The 25,968-nt window shown below is 37.2% G+C and overlaps 1 long non-coding RNA gene across 1 annotated transcript; it reads left to right on the top strand.

Moving 5' to 3' along the window:
* The first annotated feature begins 5,344 nt into the window (after positions 1-5,344).
* Positions 5,345-6,437, top strand: LOC307157915. The gene is made up of 3 exons (XR_013821125.1): positions 5,345-5,371; positions 5,689-5,781; positions 5,907-6,437. It is a non-coding gene; the product is annotated as an uncharacterized lncRNA (long non-coding RNA).
* Positions 6,438-25,968: the final 19,531 nt, after the last annotated feature.

Here is a 25,968-nt window from a genome sequence, read left to right on the forward strand (position 1 = left end):
TAATAATTTTTACAAGTAACATGAAAAAATGATCTATTCCCTCAGGTGTTGCGGCAAGGACCCTGGCCCTATCAAGGGAGTCCAGTGTCCGGGTGGTCAGCTCTGGGTGGCGAGCTTTGAAGCGGACCCACCAGTTGTCACTCAACCCCGTCTCCAGGTTGACCAGAGTCTTCCGGCTGCTCTCTTTAATTATTTCCAGGGCAAGACACTTGACAATGGTTCTTGTTAGGGGAAAACCATGATCTGCCATCCAAACAATATAATTCACTAAAGATTCTTCTTCCTCCAGGGTAAGGGCCCTATTTGGATGAGGCCCACATTCAGATTTCCCCAGCTTGTGGTCTGACAGGGTAGACTTCGGTATCCCAAATTTCTGTGAGACACTCCTCACACTTTCTCCTGACTTTACAGCATTCAATGCTGCGTCTAGCATTTCCCTGCTGTATCTCTTTTTCCCTGACATTTTTCCCTAACATAAGCTTTTCTGTAACTTAATGTTAAAATTGTAATATTAATACTGTTGTGAGTTCTTATACTTATGGCTTTAAGTGTTTTTAAAGCATTAATGTTTTTCTTTTTAACAGGCGGGCAGAGAGGCCAGGACACACCAGGGAAAGGGGGAAATCTAACCTTAAATGTATATAGTTTTTTGTTGATGTTCATCTTTTTCATGTTATTAAAAGTTCCTTTTATAAAATGAAGTCTAGATTCATTTTTATTGGGTCCTCAAATAACTTAATGTTATAGAAATTATGATTAATGTTAGTAACATTACTTTTATGGCTTATAAGTAACTTACACATATGTTAACTTAATGGCTTGAAATGTTGTTAAAATGCAGTGAGTCTACATTAATGCAGAGATATGATACACTTTCTGTACTGTATACTTGAGCCATAACCGACCATATTTTTTACTTCATACATTAACCAATGTTATAAAATGGGATTTTATTGTACAGTTTTACCAGATAGGTAACTGAATAATTATAGTTTGAAGCGAGGTTGGTAATTACAAGATGTGTGTGCGCTAACATCTAACATTACAGATCATGTAGTCAATTTATGTGCATGTAATTTTCCACTATTGATTTATGTGTATAGTACTTACTCAGTTGTCGTCTGACTTTGGTCAATTTCACCGCACTCTCATTTGTAGCTGCCGTTGTGAAAATGCCATGTTTTTCTGGTGAAAATACAATTGTGTCATGGTACTCGTCGCATTCTGTTTGTAGCACGGCGTTGAAGAACTTGGTTTTCTTTCACAATGTTTTTATTGGAGATACCTTGAATATATATGCAGATAGAGTGACTTTCTTCATCTGCAGTAGTTGTTGGTTTTTTGTCGTCCATTTCATCTCTAAAACCAATTATAGCTTTTAGAATCGCTTTGGTGGAATGGTCCGACTATTAACGGTTGGCGACGTTTGAAAAAATCACCTGCCTGTAATTTTCTAGTAATCCTGAGGACCTTGATTAGCTTGTTCAGGTGTGTTTGATTAGGGTTGGAGCTAAACTCTGTAGGACAGTGGCCCTCCAGGACCGAAGTTGCCCGTCCCTGTATTAGACTGTAACCTGTCTTTTGAAAATCATATTTCATATGTTACAAGAACAGCCTTTTTCCACCTTAGAAACATTGCTAAGCTACGTAATATGCTATCAGTTTCTGACGCAGAAAAGTTAGTTCATGCATTCATGACCTCGAGACTAGATTACTGTAATGCTTTATTAGCCGGTTGTCCTGAAACCTCAATAAACAAGATATAGTTAGTCCAAAATGCCGCCGCCAGAGTTCTAACTAGATCAAGAAAATATGATCATATAACACCAATTTTATCATCACTACACTGGTTACCTATAAAGTTCCGTATTAATTACAAGGTATTGCTACTGACTTATAAAGCCCTAATCGGCTTAGCTCCAGTCTATTTAACCGATCTTCTATCGCCCTATAATCCATCGCGCTCTTTAAGATCACTAAATTCGAGGCTTTTGGTCATACCTAGGATATCCAGATCCACCAAAGGAGGGAGAGCATTTTCACATTTAGCTCCAAAACTCTGGAATAGTCTTCCAGATACTGTTCGTTGCTCAGACTCGCTCTCCCAGTTTAAATCTAGATTAAAGACGCATCTCTTCAGCCAGGCGTTCATATAATACTTTTAATCTTACAGTTAAATCTGACCTCTAGTTCATAAACGCCAGAGGAGAACTGGCCCCCGACTGAGCCTGGGTTCTCCCAAGGTTTTTTTTATCTCCATTAGGTCACCTGATGGAGTTTTTCGGTTCCTTGCCACTGTTGCCTTTGGCTTGCTCAGTTGGGGATATTTGGGGATATTTAATTGAATTAATCAATCAACAATACTATTGATCAGCATTACCAAACGTGGACGTTCCACTAGAAACAAACATTGATGTATTGTTTTAATTTATTACTGTGAAGCTGCTTTGATACAACCTATGTTGTGAAAAGCACTATATAAATAAACTTGACTTGACTTGACTTGACTTGACGTAATTGTTCACCTGCAGTTTAATTAACCTCTTTCCGTGGTTGAAAAACACTGATTGATCAATATTATGTATGAGGCATAAATACCTTTCGGTAAGTTGTACTGTATCTTTAAATAAAAAGTAACAGATGATCGGTTTACTCAGGGGCGGCCTTAAGCATCTGGGGGCCCATTTCAATAACTAATATGGGGCCCTACCCTCATAAAACATAAACATAATAGAGCAGAAAAAGCAAGGATTCCTGTTGGTTTGCATCAATGGTATATTATTTTATTACGTGCACTTTCAGCTTAATGAATAGGCAGCTCAACAAATAATCCAACCTTATTTGATTGAAACTATATACAATTATACAACGTTTTACGTTGGAATAAGCCTCACCCTTTCACGCAGGGCAACTTCACTGCTTAATTGATTTGCGCAGTATATTTTCAGCTGTCTGGGCTGACTTAAAAAAAAAAAAAAAAACAGCTCAAACATCCCCTCAACTTGAATTATTACGGAGACCGGGAAGTCACCTGTGGGAGGAAAAAAAAAAACAATCCGTGGCGACGGTTTTGCAATCCGTCCGCTCAGTTTATAAACCGTACTCACGAATTCTCAAACTGTTCCCTCGGTTTAACAAATCGTGCCCACGTATTAATAAACCGTACCCACGAGTTTCTAATTCGTGCTCTAAGACTTATAAACCGTGCCTTCAGTTTTTGCATTTTTTTTTTTTTTGCATTGGCAATTGCTTTATTTTTATAGGCTATAACCTAACCTTTTACAGGTTTGGATAAAATAGGCCTACATTTTTTTGCATAATTTTTGCTTAAAAATAAAGCGTTCATAAATTATTTTATGATAAAAATATTACTGTCTTAAGTGAACTCATTTATAGTTATAAACTCAAATAATAATAATAATAATAATTATTACATTTTATAGGCTACATATTTAGAAGACGCTTTTGTCCAAAACTTACAAAAAAGGAACTATAAGCAATTCATCAAATATCAGTCATAATACAGTTTAGACAATAATACTAAAGTGCTAAGATTATTTTATTTTTATTTTTTAAGTGCTAAGATTATCACAAATAAACAAAGGATTTTGATGCATGTCATTCAATTGAGAATCACTTTAAGCATGCAGACGCAGTTGAGACAATTTGATGTATTCCACTTAATACACAATAAAACAATATACAATAAGATTCGTTAACAACGTACCTCCTGGTGTTCTTCTAAAATGAAGGCGAGCCACAAATCCGTGAGTAATGGAACGGATTGCGAAAGCGTGGGCACGGTTTATGAATTTGTGGGTACAGATTGCAAAAACTGAAGGCACGGTTTACAAGTCTGAGAGCGCGGATTAGAAACTCCTGGGTACGGTTTATTAATCCGTGGATGATGCTGGACCAAAGAAAGAGGTAACTTTTGGTAGACTGAATAAAACTTTTCTTTTGTTGTCTGATATCTTTCGTTTTTCAGCACCACTGGCATGTACGTTTCATTTCCTATTCAAATTATTTTCCTGCTCAAAAAAAAAACGTTTTAACCTTAAAGCAAAAAAGGCAAAGTATAAACACAAACTACCGGTATTTATTTACTTAAGATCACCGTTCGTGGGGGCGGTAAACGTCGCCATGGTAACCGCGGCGCGACTCGAGTTCGACCAATCAGAGACGTCAGTGTTTTGCTTAGAAATATGGGTAGTGTAGTATTTCTCCAGAAGATCGCAAATAACAAGGTTGATTTTTATACCTTGTGGCTTTTATAGGAGCAGAAACTTTCGTTTCACAACCTCGTAGCTCATTATGGCTGAAAATCAATATCCTACGGAGAAAATGAATGGGATTTTGCTGGTCTGTTGGGGGCCCCCCCTTGTTGGGCGGGGCCTGTTTCAATTGAAACGGGTGAAACATATGTAAAGGCCGCCTCTGGGTTTACTTGAACTGAGGCGCTACAGCGATTGGTCACGTCACATTTACAAGCACCAAAACAGTATTTATTGTCTGAATTTCGTAATAAAATGGACAGAACCTGAGAGCTGAGAATTTTTTTTCATATCATAAGTAACCTGCTCTGTCTAGTCTGTCGGTGTCAGTGTCCTCTTTGCTCCGTGATTTTTCTCTGCGTGAGAAAATGGATGTGTGGCGCGAGAGTGTGTGAAAAGTGTAAATTGCGTGAGTCTCACGCTGAATGCGTAGAGTTGACAGCCCTGCTTTTAGAAGGGGATAAATCGACGGCAGCGTTCCTCCTTCCGCCATGCTTCTTCTCCATGTGAGGATTGTTTACATTAGACTAGAGTGCTCACTGCGCCGCATGCACACAGTGCTTCTACATGTGGGGATTGTTTACATCAGAGTGCGCAAGTGTTTGTTTAAGCGGTTGATGGAAAATAAGCTAATGCGTGTTCTATAAATATAAATATAAATTCTGATCTATTATTTTTCACGGTATTTTGAAGTGCCCGCGATAACAATATCGTGCATATTCATTACCGCGATTTATCGCATTACCGAATACCGGCACATGTCTAGGCGGGAAGTGTTCGGGGAGCAGGATAAAATGCTCGAATTTGATTTCCTGCAGTAAAATATTGAGTATGCTTTTAAAGTAATGTTTGTCTGTTCTTTTATTTGTCTTTGAAAACGTTAGCTCTGATTTATTCATCGAAACATTTTTTCGCCCAGAAATATGATGATGATGAAAGTCATTGGGTGCGTCTCAATCAGCTCGCTAGTTAAGCAATCAGGGCACAACTATCTTCTACCACTTAAATACTAACTTACAAAATTTTTCTCCCCTTAGAACCGAAAGCTTTTTTAATATTTGACGACTGAGGAGGACACTTTGCTATAACGTTACATGGTAAGTTATTTCTATTAATTTAAGTAATTTATTCTATATGTTATTTGAACCACACAGTTACTTTCTAAAGGTGATTTCTTCTATTTTGAACGGTAACATAGACATCAGCGTATAGACATCAGCGTTTGAATCTGAATAATGAACTTGTGTATACTTCTGTGATGTGATATATACTTTGGCCAGTCATTTAATACAAACTTTTATAGTTTTGTAAATGTTTATATTTTCTTGTCCTTTGCTATCCATGGCGAAATTACAGATTTCTCCAAATTTTTAAAATAAGAAAAATAATTTTTTTATCGATTGCTTTATCACAGACTGAAAACATTCACGTGAAAAGAGAGTGTGTCCTGAAGGCCCTCATCGTTTTCCTGGGGGAAAATCCTCAAAATCTTATCAAGGAGTACCTTGTGAGTTGGAAGTCCGCATATTCTATTTTGATTTTATTTTTCAGAAAGTACAAATTTGTGTTTTGTAGTTATGAACAAAAAATGTAAAAAATACATAAATAAATAAATTATGTACACTACTTTAGGAGAACCAGCTAGATGATTGCGAGGGTGAGCTGGAGCAGCTCACCATGGCGGTGTATGTTATTCGGAAGGAGGGGGGAGAACATCACGAACCATCGGATGACATAGGTGTCGTCATCGAGGGTGTTAAAGTTCTGAATGAGCTGCCTTCGTTCTTTGATCAGCTTGTGCCTTGCTTCTCGGGATGATATACATCATCAATCTGGCTTATCCAAAACCACTTCGCTTTACATTTGAGGTATTCCAGAAAGTTCTCTTGCAGCTCGATCAGCACAAGATGTCACCAAAAGTTCAAAGTCTTTTCAGGAGACTACAGTGAACTTGCAGTAATGTTTGAATGTACATATGTGTTTGAAAGAATGTCTCTGTTTTAGTTGGATGTTTCATGCGTTCTTATGTTTGTAAGTCTATCCATTTGTTCAGTCATATGTCTAGTATGAATGTGTAGTTGTTTGAATCTGTAGTTGATTGGTTCCCTTTACATTGGTGAAAGGGTAGTTACCTATAACTCTAAGCTGTTAAAAACATTTTCCATGATCTGTTTGATGTTGTTGTTTTTTTTAATAAAAACATGGCTCAGTTCCTGTAAGCTGTTCTAAAGCACTTCTAAATACACTTATATGGTTCTATTTTAAGGATATATTAAAGGGATAGTTCACCCAAAAATGGTTCAAGTTGTTCCAAACCTGTATGAGTTTCTTTTTTTCTGCTGAAGCTGTCAACTGTCTGGTTACCAACATTTTTCAACACGTCTTCTTTTGTGTTCAGCAGAAGAAAGAAACTCATACAGGTTTGGAACAACTTGAACCATTATTTTTGAGTGAACTATCCCTTTAATTGTTTTCAGGTGGCTCATTTAAGGGCATAACCACTTTTTATATTTCTTTTTATAAATATATGCAGTGCAAAGACAACTTTGCAAAAAGACTGTTATGGATGTAAAGTGTGTCAGTAAATTAAATTTCATTGGCACAACAAATATGAACAGTTTGTAATGATTTCTCAAAGTTTGTAATATGGAAAACACTGTTAAGGGGGTCGCGCGTGAAACCGTGATAATTTAAGTTGAGAAAACTTAATTTCTTTAGGTGTTACCAACTGAAGTAATTTTTTTTAAGTTGATCCAACTGTTCACTTTTTACAGTGTATTGATAAACAGGTAAGACTATTTTTATCTTTTAAATTGGTTTTAACTTTCATAACTCTGTAATATATATTAATAAATGGTTGCTTTAAGCACAAATTGCTTAAAGCTTTAAGCACAAATTTTTATACAAATTAATTTGTATTAGTTGTAAAGTGTAAAAACAAAATCCTAATCACATCCTCATTGTCTATAGTTACATCAAATGTCTTACGCTGCTTTGATGACCAGATCATCTTCATTATTAGGACAATATTCAACTCCAGAACCAGCTGAAGATTCTATTCAATGCAAATCAAGGAAAAAGTTTGACTGCATGTCATAAGAGGTAAGAGAGGACCCAAATGCGAAAGTGCAAAATAACAATGTCTTTAATGAAACAAGGGAAATTACTTCAGATGAAGAGTAAAAACAGAAAACTTCCCCTTGCATAAATATAGAACAGAAACAGCCGACAACGTTAAGGCAAATAACAGAAATCTCTTGCAGAAAATAGAAGCAACCGATAGTTTCACTGTGTCATTGTTCGTACAATCATTAAATATAGTAGAACAAAATAGGCGATACAGGTTTCATTATGGTACTACATGTACAGTAAATACATCTCTGTAAAAGTACTGCAGTTGTAGACAGAATACTACAGTGGAATCATTGAACAAAGTTTGTAATATATTGATGCAAAACACTAAAGTACAATCACAAAAGGTTTATTTGAATCAAAGCAAAAATAATTAGCTATGAAATAGAAAAGACTGTAAAACATCAAATGCAGTGTTCCTCAACTTGCTTGCTTGTACTGTAAGAAACAAAACAGGAGTGATTATCTATACAGTGCAGTACTGTCAATACTGTCAATAGTCTGAAAAGGTGGTACAGTATTTGGGACCATAGACACAGTGTCTGATGAAGCATTATGATAAAATATTAGGCTACATCCATGGATATTGTAGTCTAATTGGTTCATGCTCCACGCTAATTGGTGACAATGAATCTCGTTATCTTGAAACTTTCATGATTTAGTAAACATGGAAGATTGTTTGTCTGTTTCCATACAACTATGCATTAAGAGTAATGCAACAGTTACTTATCATTTTGAGCAGTTGTATCAATTGATAGTTAGATCATTGTAAGGAAATGAATAGACACTCATTTGAAATGTAATGTGTGAATTGCCTTTTGAAATAGTAGTACTTTGATGTTAAGTTGTGTCATATTGAACAGGTGATTTTTGTTGAATGAACAAATGATCTAAGTTTTATGTGCATTGTATCCAAGCAATTGAGAAAAGGGTTAGAGTTTTGAAAAATGTGCATTTTGATCATTGGTTGTGAGTTTTGTGTCTAGAGTTGTGAAAAATGACATCAAGGTTCTGAAAATAGTAACAAAGTGATTGTAAAAAAAACTGTAAATTAACATAAAAAACTCAACATTAGCCATGATGGTCAGGGCTATATTTAGGCCTAACAAAATTGGCCCTAAAGGCAAAATTAAAAAGCAGTAACACTGCCCACTGTAAGCAGTTCACTGCATTTGGATGTGGCCTTTAAGGCAGTTAGCTACTGTATTTAAAAACATATCATTTCCCCTAAGTGTGAAATGAACTCCATCTTTCAAAAATAGCCCAGGACTGTCATGTCTAATGTGAGGGTACTCAATCATGGCACTATTTAAGCTACGAACAAATGTAGACATAACACTGTTAACAAACTTCCTAGCCTTGTCAAGTTTCACCGGATTGGCACCAGCCTTCCACCGGCACCTCTGGGTCACAGCTGAAAACATGATCTTCATGCCCGGGTGCCGGAGTTTAAGCTGGTGCAGGTCCTCCTTCATGTTGTTCACCAGCTTGACGCTGCTGACCTACCCCATGTCATTGCCGCCACAGTGGATGAGGAGGACATCCGGTGCTGCTCTTCCTCGCAGGGAGTGGGAGAAGAAGGGAAGAAGTCCATTCCACCGCAGTCCACCACACCCAAACCAACACATCCGGACTCCTGGCAGACTGAGGTTGCTTCCCATGGTCTCTGCAGCTCTCTGGGCACCACGTCTGATGTAACTATCACCAATGATCCACACCGTGTCTATGGAAGGAAAATAAATTAGTTTAATAAATGCTTGAGGTAATGAAAATGAAGGATTTAACTATGAAAGGTAGCTCAGTTTTTTATGTTGACAATACTGTCACATGCGGGAGAACATAGATCAAGGGAGCAACACCTCAAAATATAGATGACAATCCAATTTGTTGTTGTCCTTTTAAGACAGACATTATAATATCAGCTGTCAAATAGCCAAGACAGGTACTTAACAGTTTAAGCTATGTGCAGACGTGGTGGATGCATCACGGGTGGCCATCACCTCAAAATCGATCACTAAAAAGAAAAATACACAGCTTGTAAAAAATATGCTAACGAAATGTAAAGTGGTAATAACATTTTTTATGTTAGCTAATACGAATCTAACCCTATCTTAGTAACGTTATATTCAGTTGATATCCAAATACACACTCATAAATTCAGGTTAACTGATTTGCTTCAAATTGTTTCTTTGGGATGTAAGTTTTTAAGTAACGTTAATAATGTTAATTCTTATTCATGATAACTGTTAACATTTCTGCAAGTCATCTAGTGTTACAAATAAACGTTACCAAATGTATTAAAAGTGCTGCAGAGTTTTCAACCTTGTGTAGTTTAATATCAATAACATATAAATAGCTATTTCAAGTTTTGTTGTGTTTCTTCTATATTCAGTATGAGAAAATAATTCCAAACAGTGCATTTATAGTCACCTTCATTTATATAGCGCTTTTAACAATATAGATTGTTTCAAAACAGCTTTACAGTGATAATAGGAAATTACAGTAACAGAGATTGTTTTAGCTTTACAGCAGCTCTAGAATAAAGTTATTGTCCAACTAAAGTTAGTTTTGATTGATTCACTTCCGTTGCAAAGAACATTTGTTATTAACGTAGGGGCCGCTAACACGACACAGTTCTAACAGGAAACCCTTTACGCGCTCCGGCCGCTTATTTGCACAACAAAACGTTCCAAGGTACAGGCCTTGACTTTTTTTTTTAAACTTTATCATGTTCAATGTAGCATATGAGCAGATCATTCATTCATTGGTTCTGAATTAATGAATCATGGCTTGTTGAATCTGAACACAAATGCACATTCCTCCTTAAAATCTAAGCTCTAGCCTCTGAACTCCCAAATACAAATCATGCGTTCGGCTCCAGCTAGTCTGCAATAGATGGTCTCTCCCGACACTTTATTGCACCTTGGAGTATTACCAGGACAACACGATACAGCATCTTCTCCTAGCTTCGCAAGCCTCAAAGTGATGCACCGAAGAGATAAGGACTTTCTCCTGCTACGTGACATTCCACACACACACACACACACACACACACACACACAAACAGACTTTCAATGGACTTACTCATATACAGACATTTCCAAATGTTTGATATATTCCTGTGTTGCATTTTATATGACCATGTCATATTGGAGTATCTACAATTTTATCGTGTGTTAATCGAACTTTAAATGCCTATAATCATGCTTTTGATTGCAACTTTGTAACTGTTTTATATTTCATTCTTGGTATCTGTTTAACCATCTCGCTCTGACTGAACCAACCATATACAGGAGATTACAGTAAAATGTATTATTCTATGTGTACCATCTTTCTGGGTAGAAATGACGAATTCTAAACGCCGTCATAAACTATGTAGATGAACCGTCCGACAGGACAAAGGCAACTTTTCCCACTTCAGATTCTCGGACGGTCATTGGTTGTTCGCGCGAACAGAGGCATGAACCCATCCTCTCCATAAGAGACTGACACAGAAAGTTTCTCGAGAGCACTTTTTCTGTGAGAGTTTTTCGGTTCCATGGCTCCTTAGGGAGCTCTTCTCCATTTTTCTTTTCTTTAAATCTCTGTCTTTATTTTCGTCTTCGGACTTTTCCTACGTTCAGTGAAGTGAACAGCCAGCAACTTTAACTCGAAGAAGACCCTTTTTGAACTTCCCGCAAACTCTGTTCACCTACAGAAGCAGGAGCAGAGCGCCCAACTCAAACGGACACACGCACGCTTGTCTTTCGCAGTCACAACGAAGCCACATGCAAGTATCGAAATTTAAATGCTGCTTAAGGTTGTCTATTCCCTTTTTCAAGGTGATTTGATTCCTTGTTGTCTTTAAAAAGGTTACTTGTCTGTGATTTTGCCATACTGAGATTTTTCTTTCACTTTCACTTTCTCTCACTCATTTTCTCTCATGCTCTCTTTCATCTCTCTCTCTCTCTCTCTCTCTCATTCGTTATTCGTATCTTGTATTGTTTATGTGTTCTGTATTTTGTGTATGCATACTCGTGTAAATTGTAGTGTTTTTATACTCGTAGTTCCATTTATTAAAACAATATATTCCTGATTGCTTCTGTCTGCTGCTCACATTACGAAGTCCCTGAAACGCAGGATCCAAGCTACAAAAGCTTTACAATTGTGTTACTATTCGTAACCTAAATTTTATAAGGACAGGAAAGTGATTTTCAGTGGCCAGAAAATAGCTTTCTTCGAATTATAAGAAAGAGAATTTTTGTTGAGAAATTGATGGGTTAATCTTACGGCCGTTTCCTGGACAAACAAATTGTTTGATAGCTACATTAATTCCCATTAAAAATTATTCTGATAATTGATCTGAGGAATGGAATGTTGATATATTAGTGATTAAATCATGATTCATTATGATGGGTCACTAATGTATACAATTGATCTAATTTTCGGTTTCAATAATTTTATTAATTCTGTATTGCGAATTAGATGAATCACAACCCCGATTCATCAATTTTGATTCCCTATATCAATTGAGCTAATACCTAGATTCGTTACATCGTTTAAACTTAAAAAACGCGAATCTGTGAAACCGTTGACGGCGTGCACATGCGCATTACGTGTTTTGTCTATAGGTATGTGCGTTTGAATATATATGTGCGCAGGCGTATAGTCTTTCTTTACAAATTGACCTCAATAAATGACTTGTCTGGCCTTAAAAATGTATAATACAGAATTACAAAATGTTCTGGATATTATCTCTATTATTATGGATCCGGCGGACTGCGGTAAACCTTGGGATAAACAGAGGTTTATAAACTATAAAACATCATCTAACAAATAATGTTTTTTTTGTGTGTGTGATTAATTGTGTTTTATCAACAGCAAACATGCTGACAGGTAGGCTATAGTATCAACAAAGCATGATGAAGAAATAGGTGATATAACTATCTCTTTAATAATATAAGGTCACATAATGCCATGCAAAAGTAGTATTTACAATTATATTAACAATTTGAGTATAATCAAGAACATTCAAATGTCTAAATAATTTAAAGGATTCTGGGATTAATTTTTACAATCATGAACTAATCATTATGTATACTATGTGTGTGTGTTCAAGAAAGAACATTCAAATGTCTATATAATTTAAATGATTCTGGGATTAATATTTACAATCATGAACTAATCATTGTGTAAAAAAAACCCCCCTAAAACTAGTCATCATCACCAAACTGCTTAATTTAAGAGCTGCATAAATTTTAGTCTAATGTCTGCTCTCTTCCTTGGTGGCAAACGTTTCATGGCAGGGATCAAACTCGTAAAAAAATGTTCATCCTCATCAAGAGGTTTGTTGGCAGCTTTCAGGAGTTCTCTCTGGTAGTCTGTCAGCTCTCCTCCGTGCTCTGCTCTCCTCTTGCGACCTCTTCCACTCTCTCTGTTGGTGTTGGGTTGGACAGGAGTCTCCACAGCTGGTGTAGATATTGACATAGCTGGTGTAGATGTTGACATAACTGGTGTAGATGATATAGATAGTAGTGTAGAAGACAAGGAGGGTGGCTCAAAGGACCCAGTCAGCAGGTCGTCATCCTCCTAAGACAATGTCATATGCAAGTGTTAAATACTGAAACAATACTTAAACTTAAAATACTTAAAATACAGTCATTTTAACCCTCTGGGGTCTGAGGTGTTTTCTGGGCCTGGAGGTGTTCTGACATGCTCTGACATTTGTGCTTATTTCTGTTACTTGTGACATTTTCATGGCTAAAGTCTGATTACACTGTATTTAGCACAAACTCTGCTACAATAATATATCAGCAGCATGTGTGTAAAAGTTTGTAGTTTTGAGATAATGACGTTTATGTGTGGTTTGTGAAAATACAAAAAACAATTATCACTGAAATAAGCTCATGAAACCCATACTGATTATTTCTTCACAAGACTTTTGAAAATTGTATGACGTAGCCTAGAATATTTGCTCCAAAACTATGTGAAAATCATCCTGACTGCTCATTCAGAGAAGACAATATATTGATTTAAAAACTGTAAGACGTGTTTTGTGTAAGAAAGCTTTATGCGGGAGGCGTGAACACATCATTAATATGTATGGTTTTTCACACCTGAGAAAGACAAAGACACTCCCCTAATGGCCTATTAGGAGCTATCAGGCCCTGTCATTCTGAGCAAACTTGCACAAAGAATGAGGAGATTAAAAAAAGAATGGCTTTTTGATTGTTTGGACAACACAACATAATCCAAAGATACACAACAAATGACAAAAAGCACACTATTGAAAACAATGATCCAAAGACAGAGACCTTTGTGCCATTCCTAAAAACATTGTACATACCTTTCATTTCCAAGGTGTTTGATTTTCATTTTACCATGTTCATGTACAGAGACTCATGTGAATGTTGAAGTCAGCAGGACCCTGTAAAAAAAACAAAAAAAAACTGTGAACATACTGATATCAAGAGAAACTATAGGGCTGCACGATTTTGGGAATAGATTTTAGATTTTTCTGGTTAAAATTTATTTTTAAAATTCACAGAATACACACACACACACACAAATGTTTCCAACAATAATGAACACCAGGTTTGTTGTGCCTTGTAGGTATAGGCTACGCTCAGTGCTGCATAAAATAATAATAACAATAAATTAAGTCTTCAAAAGGTTTCAGTAACAACTACGCTAGAGAAAAATATATTGATTACAATATAAAAAAAATGAAGCCTATTGTTTGGTGCGTTTTGCTTTTCAAATGCAGAGCGCGCTCCAAAATATGAAACATTCAAATGCACGGCGCGCTCCAAAATATGAAACATTCAAACGCACGGCGCACTCCAAAATATGAAACATTCAAACGCACGGCACGCTCCAAAATATGAAACATTCAAACTCAGAGCTCGCTCCAAAATATGATACATTCAAACGCAGAGTGCGCTCCAAAATATGAAACATTCAAACGCACGGCGCGCTCCAAAATATAAAACATTCAAACGCAGAGCGCGCTCCAAAATATGATACATTTAAATTCAGAGTGCGCTCCAAAATATGATACATTCAAACGCAGAGCGCGCTTCAAAATATGATACATTATTCAAATTCAATTCAAATTTATTAAGCCATTTCAACTGAGTTGATAGGAATTTGTCTTGGTATGCTCACATACAGCTTAATTGACATAATACACTGACATTACAACATGTTCCACACATACTTCACAACAACATCAAATACACGGACATAAAGCCTCAAATTGCACATTAGATGAGTTAGCAGAATGACCAGATGAAGGGTGCTTGAAAACAGAACCTCATAGTAAACATTCTGGGAGTAAACTGATATAAAAGCATTCGGTATCCTAGCCTCAGACCATGTTTAGGTGACGTATGGCCTGAGGATAGGTACTGTCTCTGAAGCGTGATGTTCTACTGGTAATGCTTCTATACCTCTTGCCTGATGGCAAAATATTAAATAAATAATTTGCTGGGTGGGAGGAGTCAATGGCGATGTTTCTTGCCTTCTTAATGATTCTAGAATTGAAATGTGAAGCTATGGAGGGCATACTACAGCCTATGATCTTAGATGCTCTTTTCACTACTTTCTCAAGCTGTTTCTTGCCTTGACTGGTTGCATTACCATACCAGGACAGGATAGAGAATGTTAGCACGCCTTCTATGGCGGCTAATGGTTACCTTATTATACATATCTACGTTTGAGCAGATATCCACAAACACAGTAACGGTTCAACTGCAATGTGAAGTTTATGCAACGATAACATTAACTAATAATTAAGAATTCCTTACCTTACATCTTTCTTGTCTTCAAATCGCGTTCTTCTTCTTCTGAGGTAAATCCAATGTAAGCTCACGGCGTGTCTTCCAAACTCGGCGAAAAGCAGAGACTTTGGTGAAGTTTGGTGCTTTGTTTTTGAGGTAACGAGCACGTTCGTGTGAGGTGTGGACGATTTGCATGTCAATCTCTTTTCAAATTAAAAATAATGAGCAAGCGCTTGAGAAACTGGACATCTTGTTGGTTTTAGTTTGAATCCGATCATTCAGTTTGAATCCGATCATTTAAAAGTACACACTTAAATGTTTATAAAGGTATATGGCTCATAAATGTGTGACAAGTATTCGCTGAGTTTTGTTTCAGTTTATAGACGTGCTCAAGAAAAAAAAGTTCACCGCGACGCAGAGGCAGAAAACACACCCTGTTTATTTTCTTTATTTAAAAAAGCAATGTTTTGATTTGATTGTAAGTGCACACATACAAAAGTAGACATCTCACAGATTCTTTTTTCATATTTCTTTTTTCTGTATGACCATAAATGACAGAGTAATTTAAGTTTATTGTGCTACAATGTGAAGAAAATCCAGCAAAACGCGCGGGCGCGTTTGCCGACCCCAGAGGGTTAAAACAAATGTTCTCATAACATGATATCCTAATCTTTTTAAGATTATTCATATTTTGTCATCAAACTAGTTAACGCACCTTTGATTTCTCTGAAGTGTCCTCCTTGGCTTGAGTTCTCAGGACCATGTAAACAAAGTCGGCACGCTTCCCCGTTTCAGTCTACGTAAACCCGTGAGCGAAAGTTCAGTGCAGTCCTGAGTAAAATGCTTGGAGCATACTCTCGTGTAGTCTGTAATCTTATGAGAGAATCACTTAATTAGTTTTATAACTGTCACCCAAAACGTGTGTAACTTGGAAAGATAGTATTAGCTAACTAAAGTTATTTCTGCTTTAACTTACCTGAAAATGAGGTCCAATATCCCTTCTTATTTTCACAACCCACTCACGACAGGCTTTTGGGTCACCCGGAAAGCGCTGAAAGGATATATTTTTATCACTTTCTTTCCGTTGATAGGATGAACAGTCTGGTACACAACAATACGCCATCGCAATCGAAACTCTCCTGTGATTCAAAGCGGCACTTCCGGTTTTCTTCCCACTGGAGCCTCGCTTTCGATTTCAAAATGGCGGCTGCGTGAAATCAGCGTATAGGTGGAGCCAGGACACAGATGATGCAACACTACTCGCAAGATAGAGAAGCAGCTGGTGCGATCCTAAAAAGAGAAGAAAAAATAGAATTAGAACAAACAAACTAACAGTTGTATCAGAGAAACAACAGAGAGACTTTTAAATAAAAGTGTGGATTGAATTTCATCAGTCAATGATTACGGGTGAATGTGTGATTGATTACACGAATACTACAGAGAAAATACAGGCCTAAAGTTGGGAGTTTTACCTTTCTGAAAACTTCATAATTGAAAAATTGAGTTCTCTTGGAAAGTGAAATTATTAAATTCTCTATTACCGAGCTTCTTTTTTTTTTTGTATAAACGTTTGATAAATGGTGTTCAAATATTAAATGCTGATGTTATATGCAGTGGTATGTAAAAGATGCATAAGAGTTAATCTTCTATTTTATAATGGTAAGAATATTGCGTGAATGTGTTGAATAACTAATGTTTCAGAGTTAAAAGTTATTTTGAGCAGTTAACAGTTGTTATTTTAATAGTTTTCGTAGTGTATTTGAGCTATGAATTAATGACCGATCATGAAGCACATGTAATACGGGCAGATGAGGCCTAAGCGCGTCATTTGAAAAATAGCTCTTCGGACACCTATGTGAATTCAATGTGCTAAAGTTAGACGAAAATAAAGTAAAAAATGTTGAATGTTGTTTATATGCAGACTAACTGCTGTAATGTTGTATATTTTTGAAAGGAATATCTAATTGTATTTTTGGCCTTGTCTTTTGCAAGGTTGGGTCTTTTCTTTCTTTTCTTTTCCCCCCTTTTTATCGTTTTTTTTTCTTCTCTATTTTTCATAATTTTCTGAGTCGGATGATGCACATTTCCTGGACACTGGACGATTCCTGAAGAAGATTTTGTACGTGTATTGTCCCTGCTTCACATCGGAAAAAAACTATTGCGAGCAGGGACTGGCGAGCCATGCCCATATAAGGACTGAGCTTTGTGAATCAAGGAATGAATGGAGTGGTAGGATTGTGCACATGTTTTTTGTTTTTTCTCCCTTTCTGACTGATCTGTGTTGATCAGAACTAAATTGCGGAAGAAGGATCTCGTGCAAGCAGCATTTGAACTGGGACTGAGATTTAGTAAAAAAAACTAACTCGTATTGAGACTGCTAATTGAGCAGTAAAATTTGATTTATTGTGATTTTATTTTCCCTACTGTTATTTTTACACTTTCAAATTCTATTGTATTTTATTTTATTTGTTATTGTTTATTTTTTTCTAGAGAACGAGAGTAAAAAGGGTATGTAAAAAGGGTATTTTTAAAGGGTTATCATTTGGAATAATTGTATTTGAATTTAAAAATAATTCTTTACATTAAATAAGCCAATTAGAAACAATTTGAATAAAAAGGTAAAAATAAATTGTATACATATTTTTTTATATGCTTTATTTTTTTATCATTTCCCTTAAATACATCATACCTGTTTCTAACGCAGCCAGTGTTGTCACCATTTTCTTTTCCCCTTGTTGTTGACACAGTCTCTTGAGCAAGTCTAATCTTCTGGTCACTGGTCCAAATCTTGAAACGGTGCACTCCCTTCTCTCCCATTTGCATATTTCACTGTTTGAGAGTGAGGGTTGCAATCTCGCCGCGATGCGCGTTACATAAAGCATTTGCTGTACCTTGAAATTTTATGTTTGAAGCACAATATCTAGCATATTTCATTTGGGACTTGGAAATATATTCTGACATTGAAGCACATTTTTTTTCCTACTAACTTCATATGTTCTTCACTGTGAATTTCCATATACTTGACAACTGCTAGTCTTATCTTCCGGTGACTGTTTTGAGAACCACTAATCACTTGAGCTACTGCTCTGAAAAAAACTATTACCATCCTTTACAACTTGATCCTAAAGACCCATAAACAGTGGGTCCTGTATATTCTCTCTTTCAAAATTCAAATTAAATGTATTACATAATGTTTGTGCAACTTCTGTAGATAGAGGACTATATGTGAATGTCATTTTATCTTCATTTTCCACAACTTCAACATCTGAATCAACTACCATTCCCGCTGCACAACATGTGTCATTTTGCTTTGTTTCTAGAACATTATTTTCATTCTTAATGTGTGATCTAATATTGTACCCTTCAATATAATATGTACTGGTTTTGCAGTAGCCATAACAAGTCAGTTGTTCAGGCTCATTAACACAAACTACAGTCTCATAATGATTTCCGTGGCAATTTTCTAAATAAATGCTATGTTTTGACAAACGTTTACCATTGCAACCAACGACCATCATAAAATGTAAATATATCGATTCCTAAATAATCTGCTTTTGCTTGTATTTCAACTTCCGTAGCCCAGCTATTAAGATATCGCATTTTAGACTTCTTACTGTACTCTGACACTGAAGAATAGTCTCTTCTCAAAACCATTCTCTTCCAGCTGTTGCACAACAGCTAGTCGTATTTTCCTATGATTTTTTTTTTTTGTGTGTGTACCACTTACAGCTCGAGAGATGGCTCGGAAGAAACAGTTCCCATCAGGCTCTATACTGTCATTTTTGCATGGACAACATGTGTAAATACTGGAACAATATATTTTTCAAAATCCACCTTTAAATAGCTGCACAAAGTTTGACATGCATGTTTACAAATAGGACTTAACATCATATTTTTATTTATTACACTAACAAATTCAACATCTGAATTAGCTTCAATAACATAATATATTTTCCTTTTTTTTTTTAACTATAATTACCTACTGAAATTTTACACTTGGTATTTCTATCATTATTTACCGGTACATCTTTTGCAGAATCCAAATCAAATTCATGTCAAATTTCTTGTCAGACTCTTTACAATTCTTTGCCAGTCCTACACAATTTTTACATTTGGCATTTTTGATTTTTGGTGCATTTTGCTGTGAAACAGAACCATTGTCCATAACCAAGTCATTGGCAGGGGGGCAGGGTTTTCTATTATTTTGAAGGTACCCCCGGGCGCCACCATTGGCTAGCGGACCCCCACCTGCTGTTAGCATCCCATTGACTCCCATTCATTTTGGCGTCACTTTGACAGCGAATAACTTCACATTTGAGGCGTTTAAAAACTCCATTTGTCCATTATTTATTTCTAAAGAAACACGAAAATGTATAAAAGGCTTCATTACCTTGTAGCTTCCGTTATGGCCCCATAGAAGTGTAGCGGCACGAGGATGGGATGGAATGATTTTAAGCATAAATGATCTCTGCTAACGACTACGCCACCCTGGAATCTTGCCAGGGACAATAAAATATAGTTTGTTATTTAAGGAAACACAGGTTCGTCCACAGTAAGGCGGCAGGAGACGTGGGTACAAAAATATAAATTTGTTTTATTAAAGATAAATAATCAATATAAAATGCACAAACATCAACAGCACTCAATGTAGACAATTTTGTGGTTCCACAAGCACACATGGAGCGACCTGAGTCAGCAGGACAGGAGCCGAGGCAGAGCAGTGGATAAGGGCACATAAGGCCTCCACAACAAGTCACCTTTTCCGTACGCCTGTGCATATACACTCACACCAGTACACACACACACACACACTCACACCACTCAGCACACCACACTCGTGAGGGAGACCACCACCAACAATCCGCCCCTGCTTTGTGCACTCAGCTCCTGGAACAGAAATGTCACTGTTGAAACACACTCAGAATTGTCACTGTTGAGACACACTCAGAAATGTCACTGTTGAAACACACTCAGAATTGTCACTGTTGAAACACACTCAGAATTGTCACTGTTGAAACACACTCAGAATTGTCACTGTTGAAACGCACTCAGAATTGTCACTGTTGAAACACACTCAGAACTGTCACTCCAAGAGACAGAAATTGGAGTAGAGATGTTCAGTTTCACGTTAAACATATTACAAAATTCTGAGTCAAAATACAAAATAAAAACTAATACAAATGAAAAGAAAACTTTCCTGGTGTCACAGGACACAGAGACAACCCCGAAATAAAGGGCTCACATGGAGGCACACACACTAAAATAAACACAAAGGACAGTGTTTTCAGTCCTTTGTCCACAGCGGATCAAAGCAACAGCAAAAGCAGCAAAGCAACAGCAAAAGCAAAAGCAGCAAAGCAGCAGAGCAACAGAGCAGCAAAGCAGCAAAGCAGCAGAGCAGCAAAGCAGCAGCGCCTCCAGAAGTAGTCCCACGCAGTCAACCGCACGGAAACTAATCGGTGGTGCAGATGCGACCCATTGGTCCGTACTACATCTATAAATTTACAAATAAACAATCAGACAAACTCTGTGATTTAACTGCTAACAATTAATAAAAGCTGTTTCTCTCAACAGATTGCCATTTAACGTAGGCGCAAATTTAAAACTACATACCTTTTAGGTGCGATCTCTGGGGACTAACTCAGTCAGGCAGACAACATGCATGTGGGCTCATCCCATCTATCAGGTGAACAGCGTGCGCGTCGGCAATAACTAAGCATTCCGGACATAAAGTATAAACAACCATACTCTGACCATCAAGAGTACAACCTCAGCCGAATGCCAGCCGCGAAATCTTGCATGTCGCCCTGGAAATAAGCTAATGTTAGCTACAGTATGCCATTGATCGGCCAGCTCACAACACCCAACATACCTGAATGACGACACGGGAAGGGGGCGGTGCCTCATGGCACCATACACTCTAACCAGCTTTTTTATATGCGCTACTACAGCTCACTGATAGGACGAGCTCAAATGAATTAATCAGCCACCTGCAGGCAGGATATATCTCATTAGACCTGCCACAGAAGCAATTTTTGTAAAAATAGGCTAACGATTGCGTCATAACCACGCGACTCTCTGTCGCACAAGACGTTCACGGCTGTGTGTGTGTGTGTGTATGAGAGGCCAGATCAGTGCAGACTGTGATAGAGTAGAGAATTACCGTATGGACAGGAGGAGAAGCTCGCGGGCAATCGGGGGGACGTGGAGGCAAAGTGACAAAATAATTAATCAGAATACATAGCAAACGTTTCTCCTGCTCCAGCTCATGGACACCTCCTACTCACAATCTCCGTCTCTGCAAGTTTCGGAAGGGAATGATTCAGATTTCTCTTGGCACAGCTACTAGAAGACAGACGGGTTGCTCACCTCACATCTACGTCGTCAAGCTCAGTTTGAGTCTCGCAGTACGCTCAACCCCCAGGAAGTAAGAGTTTCTAATTGACTTCACTTTGTCTCTGTTGAATCCAATGGGGTCGCTGTGTCCATTTCTTTTACTGTCTATGGTCATTGGTCACAAAAGTCACTTTTTTTTTTTTTTTTTTTCAAAAGACCTACTCACATCCTGAGTTTGCAATACATTTTGTGAAGGGTTGAAACCAAAGTCATCAGTTGGTTTACATGTCACAGCTGAAATTATTGCCAATTGCCTAGATTGCACAGTTGTAACATTTACACAGACACCAGATATTTCAAAAGGTTTGTGCTTCTCACTGAGCCCTCTAGCTAAATGGCAAATGCGATTAAACAATTCTTTAAGAGAAGAAAAATATACAGCAACACTTCTTCCATTTCCATTAACCATGCCAAGAGCATTTCGTGCATGAGAGTCGGACCACTGCATACTGTCCATTTTGAGCAATGATTGCACATGTCAAAAGTCATGTGTCGTACTGCGCCAACATTTTTTCCAGTCCAACTGTAAGACTGGTGTAGACACCACTCTTAATAAATTCACCTTCAACCACATCAACATTACCACTGACAAAGTCACAATATTGAAACAGAAAATTTTCTCCATCAATAACGGGACTCTTTTGGCAAATCAGCAACACACAACAGATTAGACGGGTGGCTAATCCTTTTAGTGTCTCGCAAAGCTGTGTACAACTCATCACCTTAAACTACAACTCAATCCAGATCTTTGGTCTGCCATGTGCCATGTGATCTTTGGTCTGCCTATTGGCCCTTTCAAACCTGACAGAACTAGAATTATCAACCTTGGCAACACCTTCCACTCTGCAGGTCAGGATCTTCATAGCACTGTGTATCTAAAGATTTCTTTAGATTACTGATATGAATCATCAGATCATTAAAGCATGCATTGAAAACAACAATAGACATACCAATATCCGAAGCCAACCCAAACATATCACGGGTGCCAAAATCAACCACCACAAAATAATCTTTATGATGAATGACGACATTGAAGATTTAGCAGACACATCTCTCAACAAATATTCTTGCAGCTTTTCATACATTACTCTTCTAAAAATCCAAAATCTCTGTATACTGGCAGACCAATTTCTACATTTCAGTTCCTGCCAAACACATTGTGCTGTTCAATCAACTTACACAACTCCCATTTACCATCTCTTTTCTGGCTTGCCTTAGCTACACATGTGGCTAACTTACTCCCTTCCACACATATGTCATCAACATCTGTCTGTACCCATGTACACACAGGAGCAATCACATGTTTGATTGCAGCCACAACACTACATGCAATTGAGTCGTTCACATCGCAATTCAATGGTACAGCCCTGACATCAGTCCCAGCTACAACAGAGAGCTGCAATTCTTCACAACATGCATTAGAATCGCTCTTACTTTTGACGATTCTTGGTGTACGAAAGCCCTTCTTCCTCGGCATCTACAATAAATTAAAGAGTAATTTATATGCAGTTAAAATAGTTTATAAAATATAATTGAAGAAAAACTTCATGTTAAGAAATGTAATATGAGAAATTATAAAGGAGTTATAAAAAACACTTTACATTTAAATTGTGGTACAATGTGCATTTTTTAAAAATTAAAAAAAATTGTAAACAAATAAATAGAATGAAATTTATTTTCACACTTATTTTCAGGGAGTGTTATTTAACTTTAATATTTTTTTTTATTTTTTTTTTGCCTATGACTTCTTGAATATTGACTTTTTCAATAAATGCAAGACAACAATTTGTTACCAATTCAAGATAAGTGATGATTATCTCTCATAATGCATTCACGTTTATTTATTTATAAAAATAGCCTTTAAAGCTGCAAGCAGCGATGAAAAGGGCCCTCGCACCCGTGCCACCACCACCCGGCACCTTTAGGAAAACAGAACACGGTGGGCATTATGTAAATATAGGAGGACTATGTTAAAGTCATTATAGGATTTTAACATAGTCCCGGGTGACGGTGGCTTTAGGAAGACAGAGCACGATGGGCAATCTGCATTTGAGTATGTAAATATAGGAGTATGCAAAAATTCCAAATACATTTTAAGTGATTAGTTTATATCTATAGGTATTTTGTGTGGACAAAAATGAAGAGCAAGAATAACATAGATGCTTTGTTATACAGAACAATTTACTTTTATTGTTTGAGAAAGAGACAAGTCATGGAAACTAGTGGAAACAGCTTTGTTTACAAGTTTTTCAGATGCTTAAACATGTTTTGTATGTGGTGAAAAGGAAACGCTCAAAGTGAGTGAAAAGTTTGTTTTTTCCTTCATGTGTGAGGTGAAGTCCATTAAGTTTGTGTAGGTGTTGTAGTATTTTTCCATTTTTGAGAAATGGTGATGTTGTGTTTAGAAACACAATGTTCTTTGTTTGCATAGTCCAGCGCTAAATCATGTTGTACTGTTTGACTGTTGTTTTCATTGTGAAGTCATCTGTAAGTCACGGCAAGACAGAGCTGTTTGCAAAGTACAGAATGTGAGGATTTGCTTGAGAGATTCTTGATATTAGTGTTTTCATTCGCTGGAAGACAAGTGATGGAGATGTTCCACTGGCAATGTCATTTGTTCCGATGTGGAGGATAACCATTGCATTGCTGTGTATTGTCTCAAAGTGGTACACGTGTTGTTGCTCAGATCTCAGAACAGTAGTTCCTGGGTGCACCCAGCATTTTGCAGTTGGTAGGTAGTTCTCAATATCCCGGACACATGGAGTCTGTTAGGAAGCAGACCTGTAGACCTGTAAAAGAGAAGAAAGAAAGAAGTAATCCAAGGAGCTTATGTGGAAGGAACAAAAAAAAAATGTGTCACAGGAGACAGAAATGAGAGTTTTAGGGTATAAAACAAGATTAAAGAAATGAACTACATTATTAGTGTGCAAGGTATTTTTTAGCTTTTACTATGTAGACATATTGACATGAGTACATATAAGACCTATAGGCCTACATAGCTATATGACATTATAAACAATTTTAACATTAAATTAAATTCCCTTTTCCGTTTTAATTCACTCCTGCCTAACAGCTTAAAAGACGATCCACATACATTTTCGAAACTTCAATCAACCATACCAGCACAAGACATGCACGAATTAAAAAAAAAATACTGAAATACTGACTTGACAAGGACTTTGCCTTTGAAGACCTTTACCATATGATATTTAGCTACCAAGCAAAAAATAAACTAATAAAAAAGCCACTTAGCACACTCACATATCACCTCAATCATCTGTAAAAAAAAAATTACTTATCCCCTCCACTCACATTGACCTTCAGAATACTTTAAACCATCTTATACATTAAAAAGTATCAAAAAATATCAACATTTCGTGAAAAAATAACAGATTTGATTTCTGGAGAAATCACATTCTCCAGCAGAATACCTGTAATCACAACTAGCCTTATCAGTTATGTTATCGTCTAATAACAATAAAATGAATACTTAATATTTAAACGTCGTTAGCATTTGTCAAAGAGAAAATTTTCTTCCAAAGAGAAAAAGGCCCCGATCATACCTGACGCGTTTTTTGCAGCGAGAGGCGCCTTTTTTCAATTGGTTTCCTATGGCAGCGAGCGTTCTGCGCCTGCTGCACCTCGCGTTTTTGAAGCTGAAAAAAAAGCAACTTCGAGCGGAAAAGGCGCCCGACGTCATCGCGTTTTTTTTCCACTGTCCAATCGAATGAATGGAGAGGCGGGCCTTCGTTGTGGTGTTGACGGAAGTTTACAGTTGCTTCAACGTCCAGAGACTGCGATGATGGAGGAGAAACTTGTGGTGGCTGTTTCGGGTTACCCGGAGCTCTACGATTTCACCAACTGCAACTACCATAACATTTATTAAAAAGTAGCTGGCCTGGAGGCAAGTTAGTGTGGCAATAGAGATAAGGTGTGGCAAGTCGGGTAAGTTATTTTTTTATTAATTTAAAGTGTAGTAAATGTTAACGGCAGTAGCAACAGTTCGTGTTCTCAGCTGATTACCGTTAACTATTAGATCGTTTCTTAGCTAATATTATTTTTACCCTGTGTTGGTAGAAGAGGAATGCAAACGAAAATGGAAATATCGGAGGGACAAATATTTAAAAGAAAGGAGAGCAGAGAAGGATAAATGGAGTGGTGCTGAAGGAGGCTGTCATAAGAGATGGAAGTTTATGGCCGTTATGTCATTCCTTGAGCCTCACGTGAAGGAGAGACCAACGACTTCCAATTATAATAATTCTAGGCCTATAGACAGCCAGGACTGTACAGTTGAATCTCTACTACTTCCTATGGTGTCGCAATTTGAGGTAGGTGGTAAGTTAGGGAGTGTAGGGTGATGTGGTCAGAGTAAATAAATGCAAGAAATTGCGACCATTTTGGTCCCA

This window comes from Squalius cephalus, assembly GCF_949319135.1.
Source record: "Squalius cephalus genome assembly, chromosome: 4".
NCBI classification, from domain to species: Eukaryota; Metazoa; Chordata; class Actinopteri; order Cypriniformes; family Leuciscidae; genus Squalius; species Squalius cephalus.